This window comes from Protopterus annectens, chromosome 8.part0 (assembly GCF_019279795.1).
Source record: "Protopterus annectens isolate FY-2018-M chromosome 8.part0, PAN1.0, whole genome shotgun sequence".
NCBI lineage: Eukaryota > Metazoa > Chordata > Ceratodontiformes > Protopteridae > Protopterus > Protopterus annectens.
The window spans coordinates 1,930,078,860-1,930,098,914 of record NC_056741.1 but is presented as its reverse complement, the minus strand read 5'-3'; positions in this window follow the sequence as shown (position 1 = coordinate 1,930,098,914).

The following is a 20,055-nucleotide window of genomic DNA, read 5'->3' as shown; positions in this document are numbered from 1 at the left end:
GCTGTATGGTGACAGGAGAAATACCCAAACAGATAACACCAGAAATAGCACACAGCAATTAAAGAAGTACCTTAAGGATATTAAGGCCTCCCAGAAAGTGTTGAAAATTACTGAATCCTGCAATTACAACAAAATGATTATGATCATCAAAGTAATTCACAGAATGTTGCAAATGACAATGTAAATAAATGACAAAGATATAGTGCTGCTGTGCCTCAATGGTGCCACGTAGGATACTTTGGAACCACTTTCACCAGACTGCGGAATCATTATCATAAATGTAGAACTGTCACAATGAAAAGGGCTGGGCCACAAGTCAATAATGCTACCAAGATTTTAAACTCCAGTGAAATGTGATTGTATCTTTCAGATGGATGTTGAGCAATACTACACTCATGTACCCATGAGTGCTTGCAGACTTCAGTGCCATACACTTACTATAGCAGTTGGCAGATCACTGTAATATTTATATCTGCCTTTACAGATATCAGTGTCTTTATGCATTGCTAGGGAATCATGTACAAACCAAAGTTACCATACAGCTGTACAATGTTTCACTTACATGTGGAGTTGGAAAGCCTTCTTTTGGAAGTGACCCCCCCCCCCCCACAGGATATGCTCATCAGTGTACTATACTGAGCTGCACATTGCGCAATTGTTTTTTAATCTGGTCGTGTGTGTTTTTTAAAGTTGGAAATGTAGTTGGTAAGGAATATGCTTACACATTACAAGGCTGTGATACATAGAAAGCTAGATAAAATTAGCTATAATCAGAAAGATTCTAAAAGGGATAGTCTGTTTATTTCATACATTCAAATCAATAACTTACTAGATTATTGATCTATGAGGATTTTAAGAATCCAAAGACCTGACCTCAGAGACAAAGCACTGTGAATGAACAACCACAAAATACATGTATCCATATAGAGCTTCTCTCCACTTATCAGTTTTATTAAAAGCAAGCCAACATGTAATTCTTGAGACATGTAAACTAAGTGCTGTGTGAGGCAGAGCACCTCGCTGGCTTTGTTCAAGAGAAATCTTGACCAATGGATGGGAGATCGAAGATATACCCCAGGGATTATCTCAGTGTCACTGCTTGACAGAGGCACAGCAAAATAACGGCATAATCCCTCCAAACTAAGGGGTGGCGAAAGCCACAAAACCTGGGGCTAAGCTATAAAAGCCCCCTTGCAGATAGCCCTATATGAACCTATGAACCTATGCTGTTAGTTATGGGAATTCATCAGAGTTAATGTAATACTTGCTTGGATCTCTTTTAAAACCACAAGCCCCTCCCCTAAAATTGAGTACACATAATTAATTAAACCCAGTTCATATACATTATAAATACATCATTTTGTTGCTAAAAACATGCATGTCATTACGTAATTACTTAACACCACATCCTATATATTTATATTTCTATATATATATATATATATATATATATATATATATATATATATATATATTGAATATTTATATAGCTATACATATTCACATATATTTTTATGTAAAGTGATTAAATTAAGGGGATTATTTTTTAAACATGTCACTATTAAATATTCATTGATACATACACATGGGTAAAAGTGCTTAGCTGATGTGTCTCAAAAAATGTCCATGTTGGTTTGCATTTAACAGAACCGGAAAGTTATGAGAATCTTTATCTGGATACATATATTTTGTGGTTGTTCATTCACAGTTAATTGTCTTCGAGCTCAGATCTTTGGATTTCAAAATTTTCTTGTGTTTTGGTTCCTTGGATCTTAAGAATCCTAGCTTGACATTCCCTAAGTAGGCTTTTAGCCCTTATATTTTACGTATGACTAACCCAGAGGTGGGCAGAACAAGGATATTTTGGGACATGTATTTGTTGTCCCTTTCTGTTTCCTAAACCTACTGAGTAGGTTTAGGTATGGTTATAACTGTTTAACAAAGAACTGTGTTGGTTTCTTTAAGAAGCAAATGATTAATTGGATTAATTATTTTAAGTAGACTAGCTATTGTATATAAACCGAGAAAAGCCGAAAGAAGAAGAAGCTATTGTATATAAAAAGTAAGTGAAGTATTGATTTTTTATCTGATGAAGTTCCATGCAATGTTAACAGTAAAGGAACAAAAGCACTTATCATAAGAGTGTGTCATTAGTGACAGTTAAACATGGGATTTGTTGGTTTTTTTTCATGTATACAATATTTTTGTTGTAGTGCTGTACGATACTGAGAAGAAATTCAAAGCTCTGAGATGGTATGCATAATTTTTAAGATTTAGGCTTTTCCTGTTCGTAGCGAAGAATTGTGGTCATTCCAGTTTTGACAAGTGTTTGGACAGGTAGATACTGAAAGGGGCATTATATTCAATGACCAGCCTGATGAGAGCTGGAATGGTTATACCCCGGACCAGGACACCATACTTTTTAGATATAAGCTGTGCAATGAAAAAGGACTTCCTTACAATAGTGGATACATGGTGATCAAAGGACAGTTCATTGTTGACATAGGCACCCAGAACCCTGAATACAGGATCTGGGAAAATATGACAAGCTGATAGTAACAGGGACTCCAAAAACCGATGTAACTCTACAAGGAGAAAAAAAGTATAAACATGCATCTTTTGACAGAAATACAACATATTAATTTATAACTGCGGTGGTGGTACTGCGTTGTCGCCTCACAGTTAGATGTTGCCTGTTCGACTCTCAGTTAGAGTGTCTTCTGTGTGGCGACATGCGTGAATGGGCGTTCCTTCATTGAAGGTTGTGCGTTAGGCCCGGCAAGCCAGCACATAAAACTCTACTGCCAATCATTAGCGGACCGGAATTCTGCTGTGGTGACCCCTAACTGGGAAAAGCCGAAAGACACAAACAAACAAACAACATATTAATTTATAGATATTTTCTTGTTCTTGAAATGAAATGTCATGCTCAGAAATAAGTGATAATCAAAATAAAACCAAAAATGAAAGACAAACTGAGGTTAGTAAAACAGTGCCACTAGACCAGAGCCAGGATCAATTTTCATATATTATTGCTTAAAATTAAAGTAGTTTTAGAAAACAGCAGACATAAAAGCATTTTTTTTCTTTTGATTTCACTAACATTCCTATCAGTCATATTTAGGACAGCTCCCAGATGCCCAGATCCTAACCACAGCTGTGCGAAAACCTTGCTGGCTGAGGCAACTGCATTTTCTGAAGGAGAGGGTAAAGCTATACACATCCATACACTTTCATCACATTATTTAGCCAACTCTTGAGTGTACCGAAGTTCAAAGAAAATAAAATATATTTTTGTACAGATCTTAGAATGAAAAATGCACGTTTTGGCACAACAGTGACTTTTTACTTTAACTTAGCTATGGTTTGGGGTGGAAGCAGAAATTTCATATCCTTTTTCACTAATCCATTTTATTTTATGTTGCACTCTGAATTATTTTGTTGAAGTGCTACTTTCAGAGTGGTTATACTGGTTTTCTTGAGGTTGTTGTTGTGTCTTTCGGCTTTTCCCGGTTAGGGGTCGCCACAGCGGAACTCCGGTCCGCTAATGATTGGTAGTTGATTTTACTTGCCGAGTTACCAGCCCTGATGCACAACCTTCAACGAAGGTACGCCCATTCACGCATGTCTCCACACAGAAGATGCTTTTCTTGAGGTGATTTTTTTTTCTTTGTGTTAAATATTACTTTAGTTTGTTTGTTTGGCTTTTTGTGCACTCCATTTACATCAAGGAGCTCTGGCTGCAGATCCCAGCTGACATTTTGATGCTGTTGGAGTTTGTATGAAAACACATTGCCTCTTCATGTGCATTTTAACTTACTGTGTGGAGTTATGTGAATATGGGGTAACATATTAAAGTAACAGGTTTGGTATGTAGGGGGCTTCTTGCTGGCCTACAAAAACACTACAATTGTTTCTTTTTTGGTGGCCTTCAATGTCAGTGGTGGGTCAGTTTTTTTTTGTTTTGTTTAATCTTTGGGGCCTTCATGGGAGTGTGGCCTACCTACTGACATGAGTGACAAGTACTAATGCTTAACATCATGTAAAGCAACCAACCATGCTGCCGACTATTTACATTACTAACATCAAAAGGCTTTTCTCCTCAAATTTATATACAAACATTGATGTCCTCAATGAAAGAACAATCAAATCTCTTTTCTGAGGAGGTAAGATAGTTTTATAATGAAACACTCTTTATTCAGTCTAATGTTTTAAACCTAACGTTGAAGCCATTCAAACGCATTTCCCTTTTAGACATTAAGAAGGTTTGCTCTGCTTCTACTTACTTGTTTTACTGTGTGGACCATTCAAGTGAAATCAGGGATAGCTCACTCTATAGACTATGATGTAAATTGCCATTTAAAAATTAAATAAATTGATCCAGTTACTTAAATAAACAAGGGAAACATTTGAACAAAAAAGGAGGTTAGATGTCTGCACAGTATTTTCATTTATAAAAGGAATATCTGACCAAAATATTTGTTGACCAGCTTAGCTGCAGCTATGAGATGAAACACACTGCAAAATGAGATTTGTCTAGACAGAACTATGAGTATTTATTCAGTGATCACTTTATTATCTCTGCTATTTGCTTTCTACCAAAGACTCATGAAATCTTTGTTTTTCTTCTTTGTAGATCTGCGGTACTAGAGTGGAATGTATTTTCAGTTATATCTCAGAATTTCTAGATTTTTTTTTCTTTAAACAACTTATACTGAACAATGACATTTTCTGCAAGGACTTAAATGTTTTTCACAAGTTTGAAGGATACCGTGTGGATACAATATTAAACAATGTGTACTGTTTTCATATTGTTAATATTCTTAACAGTATCTACTTTCTAACAGAGACACAAGCAGTGGTATTTCACCTGGACAAAATTACTGCAGGTATTATCTGTCAAAAATGCCTTTTGTTGGAAGCCTATATATTTGTTTTTGCACAAATGTGGTATTTATTTGAATATCGTTTTATATACAAGTGAAAGGGGTTGTCACTCACAAGCATTACTAAAATATTTTAACTCAGTAGTGAACTGTTGGGAGTTTGTGAGTTTACCTGAACAGAACAACCCACTTTTGTAAAGGTTTCTTCTCTATCGGTAGTTACTCAATAACCTCCTTAGGCAAGGTACTATTTATCATTTATTTATTTATTCATTTATTTGTCTGTCTGCTTACCATACAAATTAGATTAGCCACAAAATGCCTTGGGGCTACAGGCTGGGATAATAATGCACAGCAAGAAAGTGGTTAGAAATGAAAATAATTGCAGAGTAAAGTACAAACTAAAACTGGAAAGAAAGAAATACACAGAAGAAATTCAGTGGTCGAGTTACAAGTCCAAAGTGGTTAAAATTAGCTTGAGAAGTAATTATTGCAATTTGTGCTTCTTAAGTCAGCTTTTCGGGCATTAGTTAATGCTGTGCAACTATTTTTAGCTTGGATATGCTGTTCCATATTTCAATATATGACAAAAATGCTTTGCTGCAAATACAGTGTCTATGAGGTTCATGAGTTTTGGGAGGTGCTGGTTAACTATAGAGATCAAGAAGACAGTACTAGGGTGAAGGTGAGCATTAGTGAAAGGCAGAAGTTGAAGAAAAGAAGTGAATGAGTAAGAGGGTAAGAGGAAATTGCTGTACAGAGAAATATGCATCAATTGGTTTTGCTTTATGATTAAAATTGTATTTCCTCCAGGGAGATGAGAGTAATGAAAATTCTGTTTAGAATGAGATGCAGCCTGCAAGAGTTAAAAGCCATTGCTGACGTCATAATGGATATACAGGATGTAGACTTTTGACCAAGGGATACAGACTCACTTAAGCAGGACAGCTCTAGCTTCCATAAGTAGCAGATGTGAAATGATGACCAGTTCTAATGTGAATTAATATTTTTGTTTGGATGACAGGACATAGACAGGGCAGGTTTAACTGATAAAGTGACATGCTTTGAGTAGAATAAATTATTAGTACTACTGTTTTTTGGTGCAGAGATATGTCAGTTACAGGCAAATAATCTGACTACAGTGTTAAATTTGATAAGATTTAGTTAAGAATGAATCAAAAATCAATGATGGTGGCCAACCTGGGAACATGTCACAAAACGGAAAAAAAAAATCAATCTTAACGTGACCAAGCACAAAAGCTTGAAACACAAATAAATGAAAAGAAACATTTTTTTGGAAGGGGCAAGATCCCTTGCATACCCCACTCCTCTTTGCAATTACTTATATCAACTCAGAGATTGCACTGCAGTGGAGAAATGGCAAATTTCCTACTCCCCACTGTTCTGCAATCTTGCACATAAAAAAACAGTAATGTGCAATTAGCTGCACCAGCTTTTATTTTCTGCTTGACCACCTGAATTCTCAACCAACTAAATGAGAACCAGTAAACCAAGTTGCCGTAGTGTCTAGGACTGGGTGATGTGGTTACAGGTATTAATCCTAGTGGGACGGACCAGATTTGCACTGCTTGTTATTTATATAGGGGAGCAAAGTATTTACAGTTATGTCTCTGAATTTCTAGTCCGTGATTAGTCTGAGTGCCTCACTTGATTTTGCTTAAGGAAGATGATGAAAATTGTACCCATCAGTAATGAAGATTTGTGAATAATAGTGTGCTTTACACATTACCCTAAAGAGCACTTCAGTTAAGATGGATGCTGCTAGGGAGAACCTTGTTAATATCAAGCTTTAAGAGGATGTTACACAGGTAATTAGAGAACCAGAAATACTAATGGTCTACAGATCAGATTTGTACAACTCTGGGAGAAGCAGTGGGTTGGACACTAAATTGAAAGTCTTGGATATATCAGTGAACAAGGTCGGATGGGTGTCCCATTGTACCATGTGCCTGTAAATCAAGATGGAGGATGAGAAGTGCACTGCTGGTGTCATGCTCATTACAGAGCCCTGCACAGATGCAGTTAACTCATGCCCCTCCTGATACATGTGGCAATGCCTGCTCTATGTATTTTGCAATGTTCTGAAGTAGCTCTTCTGTAAATCCCCTGCCTTACCAAATTATTTAATACTTACAGCGGTTAGCATTGTCATCTCACAGCAAGAGGTTCTCCGGTTCGATTCTCAACTGGTGTGCCTTCTGTGTGGATTCTGCATGCCTCCCTGTAGTCTACTGAGTTTTAAAGACATGCCTGTAGGTGTGTGCATGTGCATGTGCCTTCTTTGAAGGTTGGGCACTGGGCTGGCAACTCGACACTGTAAAAAAAAAACACTGCCATACAATCTGTGGACCGGTGATCAGCTGTGGCGATTCCTAACTGGGATAAGCCAAAAGACATTGCTTTTGCATAAACATTTTTCTGAAATACTTTCCACAGAAGGGATTGCTTTGGAGAACTACTGCCCACTATTCTTATGGACAAAGGTCACAATCTTTTCATAGCAGATTTATTTCTTTAAAACTCTTGTCCACTTTGGTTATTACAGCAAGAGAACTACCCATTGTTCCATGCTTTAAACACACTATCTAGATCAATGGGACTGACATACATTATTACTAGGGGCTATATGTCAGGCATGGAAGCTTTACTGGCTTTCTAGGAGAAAAGAAATTAAAATGAAATGTGTATTTAGATTTTGTATCACCTGCTGTACAGTACAGAGATGAAGAAAGTAGACAAGAGTATAAGGAGATGAGGTGCATGGCAAAGAGAGAGGTGGCGAAGGCTAAGGATAAGGCGTATGATGAGTTGTATAAAAGGTTGGACACTAAGGAGGGAGAAAAGGACCTGTACCGATTGGCTAGACAGAGGGACCGAGCTAGTAAAGATGTGCAGCAGGTAAGGGTGATAAAGGATAATGAGGGAAACATACTCACAAGTGAGGAGAGTGTGTTGAGCAGATGGAAAGAGTACTTTGAGGGGCTGATGAATGAAGAGAATGAGAGGGAGAGAAGGTTGGATGATGTGCGGATAGTGAATCATGAAGTGCAATGGATTAGCAAGGAGGAAGTAAGGATAGCTATGAAGAGGATGAAGAACGGAAAGGCTGTTGGTCCAGATGACATACCTGTGGAAGCATGGAGGTGTTTAGGTGAAATGGCAGTGGAGTTTTTAACTAGATTGTTAAATGAAATCTTGGAAAGGGAGAGGATGCCTGAGGAATGGAGAAAAAGTGTTTTGGTACCGATTTTTAAGAATAAGGGTGATGTGCAGAACTGTAGTAACTACAGAGGGATTAAATTGATCAGTCACAGCATGAAGTGGGAAAGAATAGTGGAAGCTAGGTAAGGAAGGGACGTGATGATTATTGATCAGCAGTATGGTTTCATACCAGGAAAGAGGACTACAGATGCGATGTTCACTTTGAGAGTGTTGATGGAGAAGTACAGAGAAGGTCAGAAGGAGTTGCATTGTGTCTTTGTGGATTTAGAGAAAGCATATGACAGGGTGCCTAGAGAGGAGTTGTGGTATTTTATGAGGAAGTTGGGAGTGTCAGAGAAGTATGTAAGAGTGGTACAGGATATGTACAAGGGTAGTGTGACAGCGGTCAGGTCTGAGGTGGGAGTGATGGATGCGTTTAAGGTGGAGGTGGGATTACATCAAAGATCAGCTCTGAGCCCTTTCTTATTTGTAATGGTGATGGACAGGTTATCAGACGAGATCAGACATGAGTCCCCGTGGACTATGACGTTTGCAGATGACATTGTGATCTGTAGTGAGAGTAGGGAACAGGTGGAGGAGACCCTAGAGAGATGGAGATATGCTCTAGAGAGAAGAGGAATGAAGGTCAGCAGGACTAAGACAGAATATATGTGTGTGAATGAGAGGGAGGATAGAGGAATGGTGAGGATGCAGAGAGTAGAGGTGGTGAAGGTGGATGAGTTTAAATACTTGGGATCAACAGTTCAGAGTAATGGTGAGTGTGGAAGAGAGATGAAGAAGAAAGTACAGGCAGGATGGAGTGGGTGGAGAAGAGTGTCAGGAGTGATTTGTGACAGACGAGTACCAGTAAGAGTGAAAGGGAAGGTCTACAACAAGGTAGTGAGACCAGCTATGTTATATGGGTTGGGGACAGTGGCATTGACAAAAAGGCTGGAGTCAGAGCTTGATGTGGCAGAGTTGAAGATGTTAAGATTTGCACTGGGTGTGACGAGGGTGGACAGGATTAGGAATAAGTATATTAGAGGGTCAGCCCAGGTTGGAAGGTTTGGAGACAAAGCCAGAGAGGCAAGATTACATTGGTTTGGACATGTGCTGAGGAGGGATGCAGAGTATATTGGGAAAAAGATGCTAAGGATGAAGCTGCCAGGTAACAGCAAAAAAGGAAGGCCTAAGATAAGAAATGGAAACAGTTGATCTGCTGTGGCGACCCCTGACGGGAGCAGCCAAAAGAAGAAGAACATCACCTGCAGTACATCATACCACTTAATTAAGTTTATGTTTATGCTAAAAGGATAAATCGCATACTAGAGCATGATACGCCATGTATTGCAATACCTCATTTATTGTTTGACCACAACACAGTAGAAAAACAAAGGAAGATATTAATTTAAATAGATGTCTTTCTGATGTGAAATATCTTTAAGAATTTCTTAGATATTGATAGATAATTGAAGTCAGCATAAATCAGATACTGTCAATGTCTTAGCATGTTTAAATCGGGATGAAACTGGTGATAGGGAGCTGATGTTATTCTAGAAAGTGAGTGTGCATGGACCTTACTGTAGGGAGCTGGTGTGTTACTGCATGGACCTGAGTATTATTGCAGGAAGCTGGCGTATTACTGCATGGACTCGCGTATTACTGTAGGGAGCTGGTATGTTACTGCATAGCCCTGAGTATTACTATAGGAGAGCTGATGTGTTACTGCATGGACCTTAGTATTACTGTAGGGAGCTGGCGTATTACTGCATGGCCCTGAGTATTACCCTAGGGAGTCGGTGTGTTACTGCATGGTCCTGAGTATTATTGTAGGGAGCTGGTGTGTTACTGCATGGACCTCAGTATTACTGTAGAGAGCTGGTGTACTACTGCATGGCCCTGAATATTACTGTAGGGGAGTTTTTATGTTACTGCATGGTCCTGAGTATTACTGTAAGGAGCTGATGTGTTACTGCATGGACCTGAATATTACTGTAGAGAGATGGTGTACTACTGCATGGCCCTGAATATTACTGTATGGGAGCTATTATGTTACTGCATGGTCCTGAGTATTATTGCAGGGAGCTGGTGTGTTACTACATGGACCTGACTATTACTGTAGGGAGCTGGTGTGTTACGGGACGGACCTGGACGTTATTGTAGGGAGATGATGTGTTATGACATGGACCTGAATATTACTGTAAGGAGATGGTATTTGACAGTAGGAATCAGGTATTACTCTGAGGAGCTGGTATGTTACAGTAGGAAGCAGGTATGCTACTTCCTGACATAAATACAACATCACAGTTTCCTTTGGTATCTGTAGTGACCTTAAGCTCATACGCTGCTTTACATTTTCTACTAGAACTTTTAAGCTCCCTGTCATCTTTCGGTGTAGTCCTGGGATAAGGTGATGAGGATTGCTTACAACTTTTCTTCATTTTATTCTTCTTTTGTTATTTAGTCTATTAATAGAGATGTTCTACCAGACAGATTTATTCATGTTTTTACCATTATATTTAGAGTGGACAGGTACTGAATTTTCCATGCAGTTGTTTGGGTGTTGGTAAAAGTAAGAAGTGAATGTGGTCACCCTGTTGTTGGATCTATTTGAAGAGGATTGTTCGGAATTTTGTACGTCTTCTGCAAGCTGAAGTCAGTTTGCCCTGGTGAAGTCCATAAATATGTTCTCATTTGGTGGTAGGATATTACTACTAGGCCTGACAAAGACAATGACTTATCATGGACATGGTACATAATATGCATTTGTAAGATACAGCAAAATATTTTATGTCTTGTATGCTATACCAATAATGGAGCTGTGTGTTATACCTGTGCTATATCTGCCTGTATAGTATGTGTGCTATACCAGTGCTATATCTGCCTCTATAGCACTGAACTGTGTGATCTGTCTGTATAGTATTATGCTATACCAGTACTATATGTACCTTTATAGTATTGAGCTGTGTGCTATGCAAGTGCTATATCGGTCTGTATAGCATTGAGCTGTGTGCTATACCATTGCGATATCTGCATGTATAGGATGGAGCTGTATACTATACCAGTGCTATATCCATCTGTATAGTATGTATACACCAGTACCATATCTGCCTGTAGAGTATTAAGCTGTGTGCTATACCAGTGCTATATCTGTCTGTATAGTATTAAGCTGTCTGCCATACAAGCACTATATCTATCTGTATAATGTTGAGCTGTGTGCTATGCCAGTGCTATAGCTGCCTCTATAGTATTGAGCTGTGTAATCTGTCTGTATAGTATGTATGCTATACCAGTACCATATCTGCCTGTATAGTATTGAGCTGTGTGCTATACCTGTGTTATATCTTCCTGTAGAGTATTAAGCTGTGTGCTATATCTGTCTGTATAGTGTTGAGTTGCTATATGTATATATCACCCCTTGTACTACTGTTGTGTGACACTTGTATGTCAACCTGTATCTCATTCTGTGTATCATGTTGTGCAATTGCCACGGGTTCAAGTCACAGCAGATGAGGGCCCCTGCACTAGCTCACATACCAGGTTAACAAGCAACAGAATAAACAGACCTTACTGTGGAAAACTTGCATAAATAATTAAATAAGTAAATAATTATACATATATTTTGCTTTCATACATGTGCTTGGAAGATCCGCGGTGGTGGTGCTACGGTAGCGTTGTCGCCTCACAGTAAGACGCTGTCCGGTTCGATTCACAGATAGAGCATCTTCTGCATATAGACATGCGTGAATGGGCATACCTTCGTTGAAGGTTGTACATCAGGGCTGGTAACTCGGCACGTAAAAATCAACTACCAATCAGCGGACCGGAGTTCCACTGTGGTGACCCCTAACTGGGAAAAGCCAAAAGACACAAACAAACAAACATGTGCTTGGAAGCCGCGATGATACAGCAGTGGCATTGTTGCGTCACAGCAAGAGGTTCTCCTGTTCGATTCTCGGCTGTAGTGCCTTCTGTGTGGAGTCTGCATGTCCTCCCTGCGGTCGAGTGGCCTCCGAAAGACATGCGTGAATGGGCATGCCTTCGCTGAAGGTTGAGTGTCAGGCTGGCAGCTTAGCACCATAAAAATCTACTGCCAATCATTAGCAGACCGGAGTTCCGCTGTGGTGACCTCAAACCGGGAAAAGCCGAAAAGACAAACAACAACCTGTGCTTGGACCACCATAATACGTTCTGATAGACCTCCTCTGCAACTGGGGCTATTTTGGCCTCTGCTTAGTTATCCTCATTTGTTCATCTGTCTCACATGTGCATCCTACCACCCACCTCAGACATTTCATCGCTGTCAACTTTAGCTTCCTTAACTGCTCTACCTTTACTTCTAAAGTTTCTGTAGTATACTATAGTACTTAGCCGGATCACAGTTTTGTAGACCTTACTTTTCAGCTTCTTTGGCATACTTCTGTCACACACTACCAGTGACACTCTGTGCAAGTTGGCTGCAGCACCTCTGATTTTTGCTTTGACTTCCTCAGACTTCTCATTTCCTCAGCCCTTCCTTTCAGAGTTCTGAAGCTGTTGTCCTGTTTTACCATTTTCCCTTTTTATCTCAGTTTTCACTCTAGTAAGCTGCGGTGGTGCAGCAGTAGCATTGTCACCTCACAGCAAGAGGTTCTCCCATTCGATTCTCAGCTGGAGCACCTTCTGTGTGGAGTCTGCATGTCCTCCCAGTGGTTGAGTGGCGTTCGTAAGACATGCGTGAATGGGCGTGCCTTTGTTGAAGGTTGGGTGTCAGGCTGGCACCTCGGCACTGTAAAAATCTACTGCCAATCATTAGTGGACTGGAGTTCCGCTGTGGCAACCCCTAACTGGGAAAAGCTGAAAGAAGAAGATCTCAGTTTTCACTCGCTTCAGATTTCACCCATTTTCTCCCATGACCATTGCCTTTTCTGTACTCATTTTCATCCCATCTGCTTTCAGATTTGTATTACAATCCTCAATTTGCTTGAGTTCTTGTTTAGAATCTGTTTGCAGTTCTACACTGTTTAAACAGAGCAGCTTTGTAGCTCTCTCCCTTCCAACCTCTTTGCCAGTGTGGCCTATGAACAAGAGTAGACTCAAAGCTGGATCGTGATGCATGCCCACTCCCACTAGTAACCCCTCTATGAGTCTGAGCACTCTCAGTACTTGTGTCATTGTGTCCTGGTACACAGCCTGCACTAATTCTACCAATGTTTCCAGGACATTGAACCATCATAAGATTGCCTAAATCAGCTTACTTGGGACCTTATTTTATGCTTTCTCCAAATCCAAGAATGCTAATGACTTTGGAAGGAACACAGTAGGCAAATCATATGAGAAGGGAGTTCCAGGAATCAGGGAATTCACATGAAAAAACAGGAAACTGTGCTGGTACAGTTCGGGGTAAGTTAATATACAGAGCTGACGTATTAAACTTATCATAGTTCACAGTTTTCAAACAAAGCCTTGTATACTTGCTTCTTAAAGTTATTTCTGCTTTTAAAACAAAACTGTCAAAAGCTACATATTTTTACTTGGAAAATTTTGCACAGAGCATTTTTAACACCTAATAGAATTACCAAAATGAATGGAAATAATTTTTTTGACAAAAAAGGTACAGATAAAAAATGAAAATTCCTTAATGCAACAGATTAAGAAAAAAACATTATGTAAATGAAGAAATACTGGGCTACCTAGAAAAAAATGGAAGGAGAAATGTGAAAAAAAATAAAGAATGAAAAACATATGTTTTGAAAGGTATAAAAGAAAAACATGGGCATAGGCATGGGAAAGAAAAGAAACTCGGATAGAGTGTGACATGTATTCAAAAATGAAAGCCAAATTAATCAATGCAAAAAGAGCAGCTGAAAAGATATTTGAAGAGCAGTACAGGCAAAGACACATGCATATGGCAAATTTCACAGTATAAAAAATAAGATCACAAAGAAGGATTATAAAAATAGAAAGATTAGTGAGTTAGAAATTAAAAAAAAAGAAAAAAAGAAAATGAAGTGGTTGACCATCTGCAAACTGAAGGGTTTAGTGTGGAAACTCTAACAACTCAGACATATACAAACATTAAACAGCAACAGGAAATGCCACCCCCCCCCAAAAAAAAAAAAAAAACAAAGATTAGAAGACAATAAAAGATAATTAGAAAGTCCACTCCACAGACATAGTGGCAAATATAGAAAACTTAAAGAACAACCTCATGTTGACTAAGATTTGACACAGAAATTGTTAAAGAGAGGTAAATTGAAACAAACAAACAAAGAACAGCTAATAATGGCAGCCCAGGACAGTCGAAAACGTACATGCTGGTTTACAAAATCCAATGAAAAATAGGGAGAACCAGACAAATGCAGGTCCTGTAAAACAGAACTGGAAACAGTTACACGTCTCTTTGCTGGGTGTGATACACTTATGACTGAGGATATGTATACTGAATGGCACAATAATGTGGCAAGGCAGTTGGTTTGGGGGTTGTGCAAACACTACAATATAGAAGTAGCTGAGAAGCATTGGAAACATGAACAACAAAGCATTCTTAACAATGATGAAATTTATATCACATGGGATCAGCCATTACTGATATTCTAAAAAAATAAATGTAAGAAAATCAGATATAGTATTTCCAAGAAAAAAGACAAGAGTAGTATTGGTGACTTAAATTGCTACACCCAGTGACTACAGGGTCTTACATACCAAAATAAACAAAGTTTTAAAATAATGAAGTAGAAGAAAAATCCCTGGGAAGATGTGCCAAGAGTAAAACAGAAACTTTGTAATAAAATTCCAACCTAAGGCACAAGACACAGCTGACTAATTAAAACCTCAAGCATTTGTACGAAAAGGATAAGGGAGCATTTATATAGCACTCAGGTGGGTGATATCAGCCGTGCTATAGCTAAGCATATTTTAGAAACTGATGCTGCTCATACCTTTCTCTTTAGGGTGATAGAAGTGATTTACGAAAACAAATGTGGAGGTGATTTAAGGAACTATGCAGAGCTAAGAGAATTACACTGGATTTTTAATTTACAAGCTGATAAGTCACCTGGTTTAAACGGGAAGGTTTCTTTAAAACCCCATATAAAATCTAGAGGTCTCTACCATTAATTAGCCACAGTTTCTTTAAATTAATTAATTGCTTAAGTGTTAGTACTATATATTAATGTATTTCCATGATGTTTTTGTGGTCTGAAGAGGCACTTCCAGTGTGAAAGCCCTTACCCTATGTTTGTTTTATTAAACTTTTGAGGTTTTTAACTACAGTCTGCCGTGTCTTGTGCCTTAGGTTGGATTTTTACTACAAAGTTTTAAAATACCATGATTTGCAAGCAGAAATGAGAGCAATATGGAAGAGAAACACCCAGACAGCTCCAGCAGTAGTAGGACTAACAGGATTAGTATCAAAGAATTTACAGTCATACTTCAATATACTCCCAATACATGTAACCCTATATGAACTGCAGAAGGATGCACTTTGGGGCACATTACAAATACAAGTACTGAGAAGAGTGCAGTTGGTGGCAGCAAAGACTGAAGTAATACTGATTTCATGAGCTTTAATTATGCATTGCCTTAGAATGGAATACATTCCCATTAAAGTATGTAGAAAACCTATGCATCTGGAAAATTTAAGCCAGTAGAAAGATGATATGGTTACAGTTTAGGTCCAAGAAACAAAGCTCGATCAAAGATATCTCATCTATGTTTTGTGGATGATTTCAAATTGTATGGCTAATCAGATGAGGATCTAAAGAATAATTGCAAATAGTTAAAACTTTCTCACCTGATATAAGAATGACATTTGGTCTTGACAGAGATCAGTTGGCATAATGGTTAAGGTCTTCACCTCCCATGCACATGGTACAAGGTTCAATCCTGACCTCTGGCCAGTGCATGTTTGGAGTTTGCATGTTCGCTCTGTTGGTTTTTCATAGCTCTGGAAAGCATGCTGAATGTTTCCATCTCAAAAACTCACCGATGAATGGAACTGTGGGTAGGGGTATATATTAGCTGGAGGGTTAAGAATTCCAGTTCTGTTAACATATGCAGATGACATTAAAGGTTTTTACATTGCTAGACTTGTAAAAGCCTTAAGGGCCATTCGCCTGTTAAACTCCTATGAACCTATTAATCTGCAAAAGCAATAATTAAAGAAGAAATGATGCAGCACCAAGAAAACATCAGTCTGGGACAGGAATGTGATATAAAGGAACCTGAGCAAGAGGGAGTGTATAAATATATGCAAATAAATGAAGGGTCAAAAGTAAAGCATGAAGAAATGAGAAAAAAGCTTTATAAGGAATACTTCAGAAGACTAAAGCTAATATTAAAAACTGCCTTGTCATTTAGGGACAAAGTCCAAGCTATTAATCAATTTGGTTTTCATGTTCTAACTTACAGTTTAGGTGCCACTGACAGGTCCCAAAACAGCATTCAATTACTTGGACAAGAAAAATGCTTTATGTTTATCAAATGATATATAAAAACCGTTGCAGGCTAAGAATATGCATGGCTCACTTTGAAGGAGGTATGGGCCTCCTAGAAGCTGGCTACATGTATAGGTCTGTATTCATGGGAATGCATAAATTTTCTTACCTCATGAAATCCAAGCATAGTAAAAGTTTTAAAGCACACAGAAAAGTCATCTAATGACATATTTGCTTAGTTTAACAGAAGTATTTTTGAGCAAAGTGGTAATGGAAATCAAATCAGACATATACAAACATTAGACATCAATAGAAAATGCCACCCCCCCAAAAAAAACAAAACAAAAACGAGGACCAGAAGTCCACAGACATAGTGGCAAATATAGAAAACTTAAAGAACAACTTCATGTTGACTAAGATTTGACACAGAAATTGTTAAAGAGAGGTAAATTAAAACAAACAAACAAACAAAAAAAAAGAACAGCTAATAATGGCAGCCCAGGATAGTAGAAAACATACATGTTGGTTTACAAAATCCATTGAAAAAGAAGGAGAAACAGATAAATGCAGGTTCTGTAAAACAGAACTGGAAACATCATGCTGCTGGATGGGATAACCTCATGGTTGGTGTTCTGTATACTGAAAGGCACAATCATTTGGTAAGGCTGTTGCACTACGGATTGTGCAAACACTACGATATAGAAGTAACTGAGAAGCACTGGAAACATGAACCACAAAGCATTATGGAAAACAATGAAGTTTATATTCCATGGAATCACCAATTACCATCAGCAAATAAAGATGCAAGAAAAGCAGATATAGTAGTTCGAGAAAAAAAACTAGTAGTGTTAATCGTTGAAACCGATACATGTTGTATCTTACGCAATTATAGTATCTTACCCACGCTGAGAAACAAAGTCTTAAAATACCAGGATTTTTAAGCAGAAACAAGATCAATTTAAAAGAAAGATACCCAGATGGTTCCATTAGGAGTAACAGGACTAATAAATATTCTAGCACTCCATGTAACCCTATAGGAACTGCCAAAAAAGCTATTGTGGGCATATTACAGGTGCTGAGAAGAGCACTCTTAGCTAACATCAAAGACTGAAGCAATACTGGTTTTGGAATGGGATCCATTCATGTCAAGGTATGTAAAAAACCTAAGCATTTAGAGAAATTAGGGACAGAAACAATAGAATTCAAAGGGCAAATTGCAGATGTCATCCCTTAACTGTTAAGGAGATCTCTGTCCTACAAGCCTACAACTACCCATATTAGATATTATGCTGTATCTGCTAATCATACACACATTAGATAATATACTGTATGTGCACCTAATAATAAACATTCCTAGTGTTTTAATCATCTAACTATTTGATTAAGTTAACTAGATACACCTGCTGACATTAAAATCCTGTTTCAAGTATGAGTCCAGGAAATTACCAAAGTGCATTGTAAATAAAGTATTAGAAGAAATATTTGCTCCCCCTTTGTTTTCACTTTATGCAAAGAAGATAAACAAACCATACAGATAAAAAGGTGAACAAATATACTCACAAACCACAGGGATAAAAAGGTGAGCAAATATACTCAATCCCTATCAGCCAGTTGCTTGCAGCCATTGTAAAACCACTTAAATAAACAGAAAAGGGCATGTGGGGATATCCCATATACATGATGCCTTCTAGTTACAAATATACATTTCTATAAAATATAATAAAATGTATATGTTTTATACAAGACATAAAGTTACTAAATTAATTAAAAAATGTCTAATGAATACTGTATAATATATATATATATATATATATATATATATATATATATATATATATATATACATGCATACATACATACACACACACACACACACACACACACACACACACACACACACACACACATATATCTTGAATACCGTACTGTAACTCTGTCTGATAGAGTAAGATTTCGGATTTGAATTCCTAAGAAATTACACCAATCACCCCTTTCAGAAACAGAAGGCCATGTGTTACCTTACCCAGCAAATGAAGCCTACATCTGGGTTCTGAAAATAAAATTTCCTCAGATAATAAAATAACATACATTTTGTGTGACTATCATAGAGACTCTTCATACATAGACAAGTTAGAAACAAAATGTTGTGGATAATTTTTAGCCACAGCTGTTTTTTGGATAACAGTTAAAAATTCTCCCCTTGCAGAGTAGATGTTTACATGGCTGAACCTCAGGCTACAGAACAGGTTTTTACTGCTCTTTGGAGGTGTTGGCAGGTGCTAGGAGAAATATGTTCTATCATAATATAGTATTTATGAAATTCACTGAATGCCCTTTCAAAAAAAACAGTAATGTGAGTTTTTTAAACACACACACACATATATATATATATATATATATATATATATATATATATATATATAGACACAGCTAAATGATACACACACACACACACACACACACACACACACACACACACACACACACACACACACACACACACAAAACCCAGAAGAGATAATCACTGTCTTTTATCTAATAAATGAAGAGAAACTCAGGGAACATGGAAGTATATTTAAAATCTAATCCAAAATTATTCAGATATGTGCTCTGAAGTACATAAATACACATATGAATGCTCTTTTTTGTGAAAATGATCATTCCTTCAAATCCTCATAGCTTATCCCTTTGCCTATACATATATATAAAGAGTCTTTCCAATAAATTAGTCTGAGAAAATAAGTAATTAAAACAAATACTTAAATGTAAAGAATGATGATCTATTTTTAAGCATGATTAGTTACTGTTTAGTAAATGTGAAACATGTTTTGCAAACTGGCCATAAGCAGATGATGCTCCTCCATGGGGGGTACAGTGTCCTGAGGCACAAGGTAAATACAATCCATTTTTATACACTGGGCAATGCTGTATTACTTACACAAAGCCTCATGTGATGTCAGATACACTCATAATGGGAGAGAGAACAGTAGTATGGATGACATTACAGAATGTTCCTATTCAGTGCTTATTTTTCTCCAAACGTATGCTGGCAGGCCACTGCATGGGGAAATGACGATGCAAGTAGAATATTTATTGGACAAACAGCACTTTGAACCCGCATGAACGCTACAGTTGCTGTGTACCACTAATGCTTCTGGGGCAATGAACGTGGGGAATACTGTGTTTAATGTTTCAGTATTGGACACAAGGCAAAGAGACAAAAACAAGTAGCAAGATATGACTAGACTGACATGTACAATTCTAAATTTCAATAAGTTTTCAACACTGTATTATAATTCACATAATTATGTGAATGAATAATCTGCTCAATTATGTAAACTAAGTGGAATGTAAACATTAATTAAAATGTAATAATCTAAGTACATAAAACAATAGCTAATCAGAAAGTGTCTGATTCACTAAGAACTTCAAAAGCATTTAAAATGAATTTTAATTTTAAAGCTTTGAGCTTGCTTATTTTACATGTCTATGACTTGTCGCTGTTATATTGAATGAAATGGGAAATAAAT